This window comes from Coffea arabica, chromosome 11e (genome assembly GCF_036785885.1).
Source record: "Coffea arabica cultivar ET-39 chromosome 11e, Coffea Arabica ET-39 HiFi, whole genome shotgun sequence".
Taxonomy (NCBI): Eukaryota; Viridiplantae; Streptophyta; class Magnoliopsida; order Gentianales; family Rubiaceae; genus Coffea; species Coffea arabica.
Window position 1 is genome coordinate 43,740,375 of NC_092331.1, and position 12,546 is coordinate 43,752,920.

At 37.8% G+C, this 12,546-nt stretch overlaps 2 long non-coding RNA genes across 2 annotated transcripts; both read right to left on the reverse strand.

Annotated features, from left to right (window-relative positions):
• Nucleotides 1–1,016: 1,016 nt before the first annotated feature.
• LOC140021723 (uncharacterized) lies at nucleotides 1,017–2,092 on the reverse strand. The gene is made up of 2 exons (XR_011825668.1): nucleotides 2,004–2,092; nucleotides 1,017–1,331 (listed from the first exon to the last, which is right to left on the reverse strand). It is a non-coding gene; the product is annotated as an uncharacterized lncRNA (long non-coding RNA).
• A 3,162-nt stretch (nucleotides 2,093–5,254) lies between these two features.
• Nucleotides 5,255–11,496, reverse strand: LOC140021722 (uncharacterized). Its single transcript, XR_011825667.1, has 3 exons — nucleotides 11,306–11,496; nucleotides 6,147–6,233; nucleotides 5,255–5,474 (listed from the first exon to the last, which is right to left on the reverse strand). It is a non-coding gene; the product is annotated as an uncharacterized lncRNA (long non-coding RNA).
• Between the last annotated feature and the right edge of the window lie 1,050 nt (nucleotides 11,497–12,546).

A 12,546-nucleotide genomic window follows, 5' to 3' on the forward strand; every position in this document is an offset into this window, starting at 1 on the left:
TAACCCAAATTCCTTGCTTAAATCAATTAAATTAATGCATGCCAAGTTTTAGATATTAAGAGGTATATGAATCAAAGATATACTTAATAACAACTAAAGTTATGGAGTTAAAGCTGAAAATTCTCAGCTCTCCCTCTCCTCAACCCTCTTCAAAATTTCCAGCATTGTTTCTTAAGTTTTCTCTCTTAAAACAACCAACTTTCTCTAGAACCAAAAGCAAAACACATGACACGACATATATACAACAAAGAAGGAGAACATAACAAGAATTCTTCAAGTCAAATTCCAAAAAAATTGGATATAAGTTTGGGAAACCAACCCCCCTTTTCTCTCGGCCAAAGATTGAAAAATCCCAGCAAGTCAACAATTTGAAAACAAATTTTTATCCAATAAAACTCTTCATTTTACACTCAAATCCAACATGCATGTTAAGATTAAGGTATTATAATGTGTATTGAACTACAATATGAAAGTTTGCAGCCAAACTTCATAGAGGAAAACTGGAAAAATTCTTCCTTTCTTTCTCGTCCATCTCAACAAATTTCCAGCAAGTTCTTTCAACATTTTCCACCAAGTTTACCAACGTTTCACTAGTTTCAAAGATAAATACCTTATATAGGACAAGAGATAAAACATATATCATGCATTCCTAGTAAAATTTCTTCCAAAATTTCAAATGAAAAGCTGTGAAACTCAAGCATTCTTCATCTCAGCCAACACAAAAAACTTCCAGCAAGTAAACAGCTTTTAAGCAGAGTTTTCCCCCAAGTTTTTACACTGATCCTTCTTTTCTTAAAGTGAAATTCGGCATGCATGACCGGATAAAAGAGCTAGAGTGTGTGTGTGTGTTGCATACAAATTGATCTTAACAGATTTTGTGAGAAATAGCCACAGCATTGCAGACAGATTTCATCTAGTGTGTTTAGCAGAAATATTTCCAGCTTTCAAGTGTTTTTTCCCGGATTAAATTCCTCTTTTCTTGATGTAGTTCAAGTTAAGACATTATAGAACTAAGGTAGGGAGAAAATAAGGGAAATTTATCAGGTTTTTTCCCTTGTTTGCTCACAACAAAAGCTGAAATTTGCAGACTGTTTTGTTTTCTTCTTGTGACGGCCCCACCTCCCCCTAGGGCGTACCAAAGGGTTTGGCGGACCGCCTGCCCAGCTCTCGTCGGGACTCACTCAAGCACTACAGTTCTCAAATAAATTACAAGATAAAACTCAAACAAGTACAAGTCAACTAAAATCGAGACACTAAAACAAGTACAAGTTCACTCGTCTATAATCGAAACACTAAACACCTTCCCGAGCGATCCCCGCGTCGGCTCCCTGCTAAGGAAAACAAAAGGAAAGGGGTAAGCTATATGCTTAGTAAGTAAACAGGGGCAAAAGCGTAAATCTCATGTAACAACAGTTACTCAGTAAGAGTAAAGCAAAAGCAGAAAAATAACATCACATAATAAGGATACGGGTGGCTCCAAATCCAATTCATGTGCCATGTATGATCTCCTGCCGACACTCCGTCGACCACAAATAATGGTCCGTAGAACTCCACTTGTTCTCCCACCGTACACCTTATCACCCTCTCTGGCCAGTCACCTCACAAACTTGCCCGGGTGAACGAAATCACAAACTTGAGCTTGAGTCACAAGCTCGGGTCACAAACTTGGTCCACATAATCGGTGAACCGGATTCACAAACTTGGTGACCTCAATCCAGGTTGGACTGACTTCGACCAAACCCTAACAGGCTCGAATAGTCCATCTAGGTATTGAGATCGGGCCCCAAACTCACAAACTTCACAAAATTTCTCAAAAGTCACCCCGAGCCACAAGCTCAAGGGTTTTAGTTCCAAAATTGCTCATATACACAAGCCATGTACAAATATGTGCGTAAGTTAGGGTTTAGGTCGAGTGCGATAAAGTACACCCTCGCCTAGGTACCCTCTTCATATATATCGCAACACATAAGCAACTAACACACAAGAGCGGCCTGAATACTTACCCAACGAACAAGGATAACAAAAGGACAAAATTCACGTCGCGAAAAGTAGCTAGTAGGCCCCACCGGCTCCACCTAGCTCACCACCGTCTGAAATAGAAGATTGTGTCACAATATATCACAAACGGCTACTAACATACTTAAAACAAGCAAAACGGCAAAAGCCGACACACTCAAGTACGGAAACGGCAAAATTGGCACATGCAAGTGCACGGAACGGCAAAAGGAAACGGCCAAATCTGCCATCTCAAACCGATTTGATCAAAGATTAGGCTAGAAATGTCGGATCAAAGTGAGAAAGATACCGTTTCGAAGCTATGAGAAAGAGCTACAAATCTCATGAAGACACTTTAATCTAGATCTGAATGGAAGCAGGTCGAAATTGTGGAAAACAGTACCAGAAATTTACGTCTTAGGGTGACGAACAGGGTTGTTCGCTGGACCATAACTCCCAGCTCCCAAATCCAAATCAGGAAATTCCGAAGGCATTAGAAAGCTGAGACATAAGGCTAAAACTTGGATGTTTTGGCCAAGACCTGAATCCACTCATAACAGAATGAAATTTGAGTGTCAAAGTACCCGTCAGAACTGTCCACATACAAAGCAGTTCTGACGATCAATATTATTTTGGTCATAACAAGAGCTACGGAACTCGGATTTCGACGTACTTTATACCGTTTTGAAGCTGAGACCAAGATCTAAATTTCTTATGAAGGGATCAGCACCCAGTTCGTACGGGATCAAAACGGAAAAATGCACGGTCAGAGGCTAACTTCAAAACGCAGCACAAACTAATGTCAAAAACAGGCCTGAGTGTTTTGTCTATAACTCAGGATACACTAATCCGTTTGACCTAAACTTTTACTGGAATATTCAGGACTTAAGGGGCTACAATGTTGAAGAAGTGCACTCAATCTAGTTTCGAGTGTAACTAGGTCAAAAATGTAATATACTACACCAAAACCGCAATAACAGATTCACAAAACGCATTCTGGTGTAAACATCATAAAACAGGCTACCGACGTTCAAATCAAGTAATTCCAAAGCCATACGAAAGCTAAGATACAGGGCTACATTTCATCAGAAGACCTCAACAATCAAATCCGAAGCATTCCAACCCAAAATAACCAATTACAGTCGCAGTTCTCAGGTTCGGGTAGAAACAGGACAGCAAGGGTAATTTCGACTTTTATCATGCTACGCTACTCCGATTGACCTGAAATTTTGCAGGCACCTCTAAAATGTCATTCCCTACAACTTTCATGTTTTAAGCCAAGGCCAATTCGGCCTCTAACATAGGGCTACAAAACCGGACAGAAAGGGGAACAAATTTTCCAGATTCTGGAATTTTTGGTCTTCAATGAAACTTTCTCAAATTTCTTGTTCCAATCACTACCAAAGCCCCTTATATAACCTTATATACAACATATACTAACTATACAACAAGTTTAGGCAGAAAATTATTAAACCCTAACTTGCATATCTCATCCAATAATCATCACAACTACTTGCACATCTTGAAATCAAGCCAAAACTTAAGCTAAATAACATCTTAAAGCAAGATTTAAAAGATCAAGGACCATGATCAGATTTAGTACCTCAAAAACAAAGCTTGGAAGAGTGATACTCCACTTCCTTTGAAAATTTCTAGTTCCTATAGTTTCCCAACTCACAATTAGCACTTTAACCGGTTTGGAAATTTGATTTGTCACTTGGATTGCTAAGATTCAAGAAGAAGAAAGTTGTTCGTGTTCTCTCTTTTCTCTCTCTCTTTGGTCGGCTATGGAGCAGAAATAATGAAGGGAAAGTGCAGAAAATTGGTTTAAGAAGGTTAGTTACTCACTTGGCCAAGAAACTCTAGGATGGCGACAAGTGTCGCCACCTCCACCTTTCATTTTTCTCTTTCTTTCCTTGCTATTTCTAGCCTCTAATTTTCGGTCAAACAAGCTGACAATTAAGAGGATATTTTGCTCAAATATCAATAAACTTGTATGGTAAGAAAGTGGTGGTCAATTGGTGCGTTCAATCGGTAGTGCGCGGGATCCGCCGGTTCGCGCCGTTTTTCTTAAAAACACATGTACTAGGGTTTTTACTTCCCATTCACTAACTTTATATCATTGCTCCTAATCACATATTATTTTCCACTTAAAAGTCACTTTTAATCACCAAATTTGATCCTTGCTCCATACCGAAAATTCATCCGGCGGAAAATTGCGAAAACCCTCATTTTGCTCCAATCTTGAAAACGAAGAGTGAAACCCTACTTTCTAGGTTTATCTGCACTTATTGTGGAATAATTGGGTAGGAGGCTTTAATAAATAATAATTTTCAAATAAAAGGCATTTTTGAGGAAAAACATAAGAAATTTGCGGGTCCTCACACTCTCTCCCCCTTAAAGAAATTTCGTTCTCGAAATTTTTTTTTTTCAAAAGGGTATTTTAATGAATGAATGCAGTAAAGCGACAAAAGCAATCGAATTCTAGCACACCAATTACACAAAAGACATATACACACATAATACACCATATATCAAGAAGGCAGATAATCAAATACACCCATACAAATAAGGGCGATATCATGTCAAATACTCATATGCACAAATAATCAAACCAATGTCATATGCACAAATAATCATATGATTAGACAAATAACCATATGCACAAATACTCAAACCAATGTCATGTCATAACGGGATAAAAGCAAATCAAAAGTAAGGACGATATCATCCCGGTCCCAGTTAAATAACCTCGTCCGGTCTCTCACGTCACTTATCATTCAAACTAGATGTCCATTGACCTATTATACTCTTTTCAGTCGAACAAAGCCTGTTCATGTTTCCCCAAAGTACAAGTCTCAGGTACTTAATACCACTTCAACTTTGGAGTACTCAGGCACAAGAATCCGAAATAAGACGATTCACGTCTCGAGCTGGCCAGTCCCAAGAGTAAAACATCTACAATCGAAATTCCTACCCGACGTACCTATCTATGATCCTCAAATACCACGGAAAAGATTAAAGGCCCATAACATTCGCAATTCATAGCTTATGCTCGAACGGGCACTTAGTCCCTCATACTTATTCACCACTTAGTCCAGGGTCACTCCGCGAAGAGACCACGCAAAGCAGCTAAAGGTTTTATCCCTCAATCGCTTAACTTTCAAGTCAAATCGAATCCCACAGTCCGGCATCCTAAACTTCAAGCCTAGGATACACTACAGAGATCTGAAACCTAAGCTCTGATACCACCTGTGACGGCCCCACCTCCCCCTAGGGCGTACCAAAGGGTTTGGCGGACCGCCTGCCCAGCTCTCGCCGGGACTCACTCAAGCACTACAGTCCTCAAATAAATTACAAGATAAAACTCAAACAAGTACAAGTCAACTAAAATCGAGACACTAAAACAAGTACAAGTTCACTCGTCTATAATCGAAACACTAAACACCTTCCCGAGCGATCCCCGCGTCGGCCCCCTGCTAAGGAAAACAAAAGGAAAGGGGTAAGCTATATGCTTAGTAAGTAAACAGGGGCAAAAGCGTAAATCTCATGTAACAACAGTTACTCAGTAAGAGTAAAGCAAAAGCAGAAAAATAACATCACATAATAAGGATACGGGTGGCTCCAAAGCCAATTCATGTGCCATGTATGATCTCCTGCCGACACTCCGTCGACCACAAATAATGGTCCGTAGAACTCCACTTGTTCTCCCACCGTACACCTTATCACCCTCTCTGGCCAGTCATCTCACAAACTTGCCCGGGCGAACGAAATCACAAACTTGAGCTTGAGTCACAAGCTCGGGTCACAAACTTGGTCCACATAATCGGTGAACCGGATTCACAAACTTGGTGACCTCAATCCAGGTTGGACTGACTTCGACCAAGCCCTAACCGGCTCGAATAGTCCATCTAGGTATTGAGATCGGGCCCCAAACTCACAAACTTCACAAAATTTCTCAAAAGTCACCCCGAGCCACAAGCTCAAGGGTTTTAGTTCCAAAATTGCTCATATACACAAGCCATGTACAAATATGTGCGTAAGTTAGGGTTTAGGTCGAGTGCGATAAAGTACACCCTCGCCTAGGTACCCTCTTCATATATATCGCAACACATAAGCAACTAACACACAAGAGCGGCCTGAATACTTACCCAACGAACAAGGATAACAAAAGGACAAAATTCACGTCGCGAAAAGTAGCTAGTAGGCCCCACCGGCTCCACCTAGCTCACCACCGTCTGAAATAGAAGATTGTGTCACAATATATCACAAATGGCTACTAACATACTTAAAACAAGCGAAACGGCAAAAGCCGACACACTCAAGTACGGAAACGGCAAAATTGGCACATGCAAGTGCACGGAACGGCAAAAGGAAACGGCCAAATCTGCCATCTCAAACCGATTTGATCAAATATTAGGCTAGAAATGTCGGATCAAAGTGAGAAAGATACCGTTTCGAAGCTATGAGAAAGAGCTACAAATCTCATGAAGACACTTTAATCTAGATCTGAATGGAAGCAGGTCGAAATTGTGGAAAACAGTACCAGAAATTTACGTCTTAGGGTGACGAACAGGGTTGTTCGCTGGACCATAACTCCCAGCTCCCAAATCCAAATCAGGAAATTCCAAAGGCATTAGAAAGCTGAGACATAAGGCTAAAACTTGGATGTTTTGGCCAAGACCTGAATCCACTCATAACAGAACGAAATTTGAGTGTCAAAGTACCCGTCAGAACTGTCCACATACAAAGCAGTTCTGACGATCAATATTATTTTGGTCATAACAAGAGCTATGGAACTCGGATTTCGACGTACTTTATACCGTTTTGAAGCTGAGACCAAGATCTAAATTTCTTATGAAGGGATCAGCACCCAGTTCATACGGGATCAAAACGGAAAAATGCACGGTCAGAGGCTAACTTCAAAACGCAGCACAAACTAATGTCAAAAACAGGCCTGAGTGTTTTGTCTATAACTCAGGATACACTAATCCGTTTGACCTAAAATTTTACAGGAATATTCAGGACTTAAGGGGCTACAATGTTGAAGAAGACCACTCAATCTAGTTTCGAGTGTAACTAGGTCAAAAATGTAATATACTACACCAAAACCGCAATAACAGATTCACAAAACGCATTCTGACGTAAATATCATAAAACAGGCTACCGAAGTTCAAATCAAGTAATTCCAAAGCCATACGAAAGCTAAGATACAGGGCTACATTTCATCAGAAGACCTCAACAATCAAATCCGAAGCATTCCAACCCAAAATAACCAATTACAGTCGCAGTTCTCAGGTTCGGGTAGAAACAGGACAGCAAGGGTAATTTCGACTTTTATCATGCTACGCTACTCTGATTGACCTGAAATGTTGCAGGCACCTCTAAAATGTCATTCCCTACAACTTTCATGTTTTAAGCCAAGGCCAATTCGGCCTCTAACATAGGGCTACAAAACCGGACAGAAAGGGGAACAAATTTTCCAGATTCTGGAATTTTTGGTCTTCAATGAAACTTTCTCAAATTTCTTGTTCCAATCACTACCAAAGCCCCTTATATAACCTTATATACAACATATACTAACTATACAACAAGTTTAGGCAGAAAATTATTAAACCCTAACTTGCATATCTCATCCAATAATCATCACAACTACTTGCACATCTTGAAATCAAGCCAAAACTTAAGCTAAATAACATCTTAAAGCAAGATTTAAAAGATCAAGGACCATGATCAGATTTAGTACCTCAAAAACAAAGCTTGGAAGAGTGATACTCCACTTCCTTTGAAAATTTCTAGTTCCTCTAGCTTCCCAACTCACAATTAGCACTTTAACCGGTTTGGAAATTTGATTTGTCACTTGGATTGCTAAGATTCAAGAAGAAGAAAGTTGTTCCTGTTCTCTCTTTTCTCTCTCTCTTTGGTCGGCTATGGAGCAGAAATAATGAAGGAAAAGTGCAGAAAATTGGTTTAAGAAGGTTAGTTACTCACTTGGCCAAGAAACTCTAGGATGGCGACAAGTGTCGCCACCTCCACCTTTCATTTTTCTCTTTCTTTCCTTGCTATTTCTAGCCTCTAATTTTCGGTCAAACAAGCTGACAATTAAGAGGATATTTTGCTCAAATATCAATAAACTTGTATGGTAAGAAAGTGGTGGTCAATTGGTGCGTTCAATCGGTAGTGCGCGGGACCCGCCGGTTCGCGCCGTTTTTCTTAAAAACACATGTACTAGGGTTTTTACTTCCCATTCACTAACTTTATATCATTGCTCCTAATCACATATTATTTCCCACTTAAAAGTCACTTTTAATCACCAAATTTGATCCTTGCTCCATACCGAAAATTCATCCGGCGGAAAATTGCGAAAACCCTCATTTTGCTCCAATGTTGAAAACGAAGAGTGAAACCCTACTTTCTAGGTTTATCTGCACTTATTGTGGAATAATTGGGTAGGAGGCTTTAATAAATAATAATTTTCAAATAAAAGGCATTTTTGAGGAAAAACATAAGAAATTTGCGGGTCCTCACACTTCTCCCTCGGTTTCTCAAAGGCAAATGCTCCAATGTTTCTCCCTCAATGTAGCTGGTTTGGACACCAAGAAGCCGCATTGTCTTCCTCACTCTCAACTCTCTTTCTTGTTTTGAATTGGTAAGAGTAAATGGTTTAACTCTCTCCCTCACTCTCTCTCGGTTGCTGGCTGGAAGATTAAGGAACCAGAAATGTTTTCTCTCTCTCTCCCTCGGTCAAGAATTGTTTTGCATGTCAAGGGTCAAATAAGGTCATGTTAGCTTGGTTTAGTAGTTGGACAAATGTCCACCTCAAGCTAAGTGTCAAATGGCTGAATAGATAAAATTTTAAACCATGCACTTTCATTCCATCTCACTATTACCCCACTAGTTTCTTGTCTAATTTGTATTAAATTTCATGAACGTGAATCATGCATGAATTTAAAATATTCTAGTACACTTAAGTATAAGGTAATCAATTAAATATTTCATGTAGTCAACAATCCAACAAGATTGCACGTTCAAAATTTCTAATGATAGTGTATGCAATTAGGTATAAAATTCAAGCTCTCACACTCTTCCCTTTTTAAAAAAATTTTGTCCTCAAAATTTCTACCATTATTCACAAAACTTCGGGATGTTTCTTCAAATTGATCATAGCCTGTTTTACACTAACTGTCGGGTAGGAGTATCCCAATAATATCACCCGTTGCAATAGAACTATCAAGTCATGACTTCGATATTAGTCTGTCCTTACTTGTAAACTTATGAGATGATAAATAGATCAAACTTGTGACGATCTCACCTCTTCCAAGGGCGTACCCTAAGGTATCAGTGGACCACCTACCCAGCTCTCGTCAAGAGTCGTTTTCAAACCACAAAATCAAATCCAATATCCAATCTTACCACAAAATACGCTAAATACAACTAATGTATCCAGTTGTTTGTCGAAGCAACTTAAAATGCAAAAAAAAGAATTTAAGTTTTCAATTCATATTCAAAATAATGTAGTACCCTAATCACTTAATTTAATTAAAATAAAAGTTAAGTGCTAATTTCCCGAATGACGAACCAACCCTACTAAGGAAAACAAAAGGAAAGGTATGAGATTGCGCCCAGTGAGGTCTAAGAAAGACATGCAATTTAAGAAAGCAATAATTTCACATTTTAAGTCAACAAGAGGCATCATATAAGCACATCATTAAGGATATTGAGCACTGGCAAACACTTGATCAATCAGTAATTCAAGTAGGTGACACTCTTTCAACTTTCATGGCCATGTAGAATCTCCACTTCACACCACTCCGTCCACCTTTCACCCACTACCGGGCCCACACACAATGAATGGTATCACTCGAGTATACCCAGAATAGTATGGATCCAACATAAATACATTACCCAAGGTTCACTAATCGAGTTGACTAAGCCCTTGCCGGCTCAACCTCGAATAACTAGCCATTGAGTTTTGGGGCCCCCACATATCATTGATATCATATCACATTCACTTATAGCAATAACAATTCAGTAGGGTCGAGTGCGATAAAATACACACTCGCCTGTTCATAAACAAGTTCAAAAGAACGACAGTTCACAGCCATATCATTTTCTCAAACTTATTAACATATCAAACATTTGTATAGTGCTACCATGCACTTAAACACTCACCAAATAGCACTTAAGCGTCTACAGAAGGATCACCTACACGCTTAGATTGCAGCCCTGGCAAACAATTACAACATATAAGTGAACCCCTAGTGTTTACCAAATCAATTTACTTAAGCATGAAAACTTTGTTTACAAATTAGTCGACTTTAGTGTCCTAGACACTTCAACCCATTCAAGCTTTCAAATCGGCAATTCAAGTAAAATACAACTTTCCATTAGGGCAAAAGCATTTCAAAAGTTTGAACAAGGCTTTTCACTCATACAAGTTTTTGAACAAACAAATCATAGCAAAAGTCTACTTTTTCAATTACTTACTTTCGTAGTTTTTGTCCCAAAATCATTTCACAAACCAGGATCAGAGTTTAATAAGGTTTCTTGAACTAGATCAACCAAAACTTTATTAAAACAAGGATTCAAAGTCAAATCACTCCATAAAGTTGTCAATCACTAAACTTTGGAGGAAATCTTACTTTCCCCTTTTTTTAACTTCAAAATTTTGATCCAAAATCATTATACATACCAAAATCAAAGTCCAATAGAACCTTTTGAACTAAATTCCACCAAAACTAGTTTTTAAATAGAAAATTAAAATTGGAGTTTTTGTCTCACAAATTTGGCCAACTTAGACAAATTTTTCCAACTTTTGCAACTTTACATTTTTCCAACTAGATAACCTACATCACCACTTCATTTTCTTACAAATTTTCAACATAATCCAACCAACATATATAGAATCAAGTAGCATCAAATTTCCTAAAAAAATTCCAGCACAAGTGTACAAACAAGCCACAAATTCACGGAAGGTAAAGATGAAAATTTGCCCATGATAATTGGCCACCTAAACAGAAATTTCAGCATATATATACTTCAATTTTCACCAACAATCCACCATAAATCACACTCAAATTCTCATGGATTTCGTCGATCATTAATACTAGGATCTCAAGAGACAAGAATCCACCAAATTCTAGCCAAATATATCAAGATCTAAACATACCAAGATCATTAAAGCACCTAGTACCAAATTTCTATAAGACTTTCAAACCCACCATGGGTTTTCCATAATTACCATAGATCTACCAAGATCTAGTCCAAAATTACTTGAAAAGCAAAAGAATGAAGTAGATTAGCCACTTACCTCTTCAAAACTCCAATCTTTAGCAAAATTAACCCAAGAAGATGGCAAGATCTACTCCTAGGAGCGTTTTCCTTCAAGATCTTCCAAATGTTCAAGTAGTTTGGTGAAAGAGAAGTTTGGTTCTTCAAGAATTTCAAGAAGAATTGGAGTCTCTCTCTCTCTCTCTCTCTTTCTCTCTCTAGGGTTCGGCCATCAAGGGAAGCAAAATGAGGGCATTCTGGTTATTTCTGAGCTAATAAACTAGTCACAAGAAAGGTTTTTAAGTCAACTTTGACTAGCGTCCAAATAGTGTCTTCCATTTAAATTTCTTGCTATTAACCCTTAACTTTTCTAACCTTCTTTTAACTCTTAAAAATCTTTCTTAATTTCACTAATATTTTAACTTATATTCTTCTAGGATTTTGGCCAAATTCACTAATAAGTCGTGAAATCAAAATTTTCAAGAAATTAATCGCTCGAAGGTTAAAATAAACAAGCAAGAGAAACTCGTTTATCACTTAACAAGTAGATCACTAAATGAATGCAAATTTTATACAAATATAATTTAAATAGAAATGCAATTAGTTGGTAAGTGAGAAAATAATTTTTTTTTCTGGGTCATCACAAAACTTACGAACTTTTAAATTTCCAAACATGATCTCACCCTCTTCTACTTCTCGCTATCAATAATTGTTATGTCAACTTCTTATAAAACATGTTATGATAAGCATTTCCTCAATAATTGTTATGTCAACTTCTTATAAAATATGTTACGATAAGCATTTCCTCAATAATTGTTATGTCAACTTCTTATAAAATATGTTATGATAAGCATTTCCTTAGACCCATAAACTGCAACAATTCACCATAATATCATTGCCCTAATAATCATAACCTGCTCCACATATTATATTTCTCTGAATTCCACTGCAAAATAATTCATTTTCTTATTCTATGACGTATTATTTCCAATATCTAGGTATCATTAACCTTCCAACTAGTTCCTTACAAAATTTCAGAATATTTCATTGTAGTGCCTAACAATTGGCTATCATATCCGAAATTAAAATCTTGAATCTACAATACAATAACTTCTGAAAGTCAACAACAATCCAGTAGAGAAATCAATGCTTAATGATAAATTCAATCTGGCTTCATCAACCGAACTAATATATCTTGAAAACTTGCACAAGATTGATGTGACAAAATAAAATATATGTATACATATTTTTGAAGTTCTAAGAAAATACCGTAAAAATCAT